The 3,522-nt window shown below is 28.4% G+C and overlaps 1 pseudogene; it reads left to right on the forward strand.

Annotated features, from left to right (window-relative positions):
* Positions 1-430: 430 nt before the first annotated feature.
* LOC148596538 (uncharacterized) lies at positions 431-1,444 on the forward strand (annotated as a pseudogene).
* The last annotated feature ends 2,078 nt before the right edge of the window (positions 1,445-3,522 follow it).

Here is a 3,522-nt window from a genome sequence, read left to right on the forward strand (position 1 = left end):
ATATTTTAACAGCATTTCATTGATTTTCATTGCCCCTGAAAAAATCAAATAGAGTTGAGCCACCTTTTCTCTTTTGATTATTTAATGACATAAATATTACACATGTAAATGTGTTTCTTCTTTTTTTAAATATTATTTACTATTGATATCTTTATTATTCCTTTTTTGTGACAAGAAAACTCAGTAAAAGAAAAAATAACATCATGATACTTTAAGCAAGAACTGCAATATACCGGTTAAACAGTGTTTACCTACATTTTTTTTAATGTATTCAAATAATACATGTATAAACATATTAAAATGGTGTATAATGAGAGAAAAAAATACATATATGTACTTTACTCACTACAGGTCATTATGAATGTGAAAAAAAAATAATAATAATAGAACTTTTCCATTTTTGTACCAGTTTTACAAATATGTATACTTTATGAAAACAAACTTAACTATATCTGCTTGGAATCTTCAAGGACTTGGGGACAAGGGCAGAGATGAAACATTTTTATCTAATTTGAAATATGACATAAATATACTCCTTGAAACATGGAAGGGGGCCGACTGAAATCTTAATTTGCCAGATTACTTAGCCTTCCAGAAATGTAGAGAAAAGAAAAAACGCTCGAAACGATTTAGCGGGGGTATAATTGTATTTTACAAATCTTATCTTAAAAAGGGTATAGCTGAAAGGCAGAATATTTTTTCCTCTGAAAACAGACTATGGTTTAGATTAGATAAAGAATTTTTTGGCTTAGATAAGGATGTATATATTTGTGCATGTTATATTCCACCTGTAAATTCTTCCTACTATGATGATGATTTTTCAAATCTTGAAAATGATATATCCAGCATCCCATCGAATGCAAATATATTTATCTTAGGGGACTTAAACTCTAGAATAGGGGAAAAGACTGACTTTATTGAAAACGAGGGATCGACACATGAACAACTGCATAATATATTGCCTGATAGTTATACTGAGGATACTAATCACAATAGAAATTCATGTGATAAAATTTTTAATACTCAAGGTCAAAATCTTGTAGATCTCTGCATTGCCTCCCAACTCCGAATTTTAAATGGTTGCTTCATAGGAGATATTTTGGGAAATTTTACTTGCCACAAATCCTATGGAGCAAGTGTTGTAGATTAGGCTTTGGCCAACATGGATCTCCTAAAATCTATAATTATTTTCAAGTGAAAAATGCAACATATTTATCAGATCATTCTCAAATTTCAGTTATCTATAGATGTACAATTTAATACTCAAAAACGTGTATGTTTAGACTATTCCTATAAATGGGAAATGGTATCAAAAGAAAAATTATTTGATGCTACAAGTGATGTAAATGAATTAAATGACATTGCCTCTTTTGAAAATATTGAAATACGAGATAGCTACAATGCACTTAACAATGCTTCAGAAAAATTGACAAATATTTTTTGAAAATTTAGCCAGAAAATGTTGTAAGACAATAAAGTTTAAAAAGAAAAAGACAAATAAGAAAAGGTTGTGGTCAGATAATGAAGTAAGAGATATGAAAAAAAACTGTGGTTGACATAGGACAGCAAATGATATTACATCCCTTTAATGTGCATTTAAGAAATAGTTTCTTTATTCATGCAAAAAAACTTAAAAAATTGATAAAAAAGAAGAAATATCTATATAAGAAAAATATATTTGACAAGCTTATCAGTTGGAAAGAAACAGATCCAAAGCAATACTGGCAGCTTTTGAATTCTTTAAAACATGAGAGTGGTAAACCAAATAGTCTAATTTACCAGTGAACATTGATGAAATAAGTAAACATTTTCAGTCCCAAGGGAAGCCAGAATATTACAATAAACAAATTTGTTAGGAAGTAGACCCGTATGTAGATAATTACAAAAATGTGTTACAAGAAAATGAAATAACAGATAAATCTTTCACTATTCAGGAAGTTAAGAATTACAATAATAAATCAAAACTAGGGAAAAGTGTGGGCCCAGATCATACTTCAAATGAAATTATTAAATACAGTAGTATGGTTACTGTTATTACTTAACTATTTAATAAAATTTTAGAGACTGGAAAGTATTCAAATAATTGGAGAAATTCATATACAGTGTTAATTTTTAAATCAGGGGATAACACTAATCTCAGTAATTATAGAGGTATTTCCCTTCAAAAGTGTATAGCTAAATTGTTCAGCTCCATCTTGAATGGTAGATTGAATAAGCCTTATGAAAATTTATTTGCTCATCAGCAGTTTGGCTTTTTAGCTGACCACAGAACAACAGACCATATATTTATTCGTAAATCTCTTTATATCAAAAATCTAAATAAAAAGAAGGAAAATTATATGCCTGTTTTGTAGAATTTCACAGGGCATTTGATCCCCTTGGCATAATGGACTTAGATATAAATTAATACAAAATAAAAAGGGGAAGAAATTGTATAATGTGATTAGTGATATATATAACATAACCAAATCATCTGTTAAATTAGATAACAAGAATTTTTCACAATTGACAAAGGAGTCAAACAGGGTGACAGTTTAAGTCAGACTATTTTTAACTGCTATATTAATGATCTACATCAATTTTTTGATGGTAACTGTGACCCTCTAAGATTATGTCAGTCTAAGATTTCTAGTTTCAGTTTTGCTAATGATTTAGTCATATTTTCTAGCACACATACTGGTTTGCAAAATGCACTGCAAAAACTTGAAAAATATTGTGATGAACTGTGAATATAAAAAAAACAAAAGTTATGATTTTTCAAAATAAATACAACCCCAGTCCTAGTTTATTTTTTAAAAAGTGTCCATTGTAGAGGCAAAAGAATACAATTTTCTAGGATATGTTATAACCTACAGAGGTAATTTCAAAAAAGGCTGTTGAAGAATTAACAAAGAAAGGCCTTAAAATATTATTTGCTTTGAAAGAGAGATTCTCATCTCCCTTTCATGTAAATTATTTGATGTTTTGATTAAACCAGTATTATTATATAACAGTGAAGTATGGTTCATGGAAGAATATTTTTCTATTATAAAGTCTATGAAAAGAGCAGCTCAACATGGTTCAGTTTGTGACTCTCTCTCATTGGAAGACAAGTTTCCCTTTGAAATACTACATAACAGATATTGTAAATCAGTTTTGGGGTTGAAAAAACAGCTTGTAATTTTTCTGCTCAATTACAACTAGGCAGATTTTCTACTGTATCATTTATTAAGACACAAGTCATGTTTTATTTCTGCAGATTAAACATGGGAAATATTAATCCCCTATTGAAGGAAGCATATAAGCTCAATAAAAATCTTGATGGTGAAGGGTTATACACATGGTATAGTTTTGTAAATAATATGTTTGAAGATGTGGGATTAGATATTAAAGATTTTGAATCTGCTGATAAACCTTATAGTGAAATAAAATTTAATTTAAAGATAAAGTTTAAAAAATAAATAAGCAATATATACAAAGAAAAAGAATTGTAAGTAAACTTTCATTTATCAACAATAGCTCAAAATTATTTAAATTAAATTA

The sequence above is a fragment of the Perna viridis genome, chromosome 15 (assembly GCF_037379345.1).
Source record: "Perna viridis isolate PV_CMFRI_1.1 ecotype Kerala chromosome 15, ASM3737934v1, whole genome shotgun sequence".
Classification (NCBI taxonomy): Eukaryota; Metazoa; Mollusca; class Bivalvia; order Mytilida; family Mytilidae; genus Perna; species Perna viridis.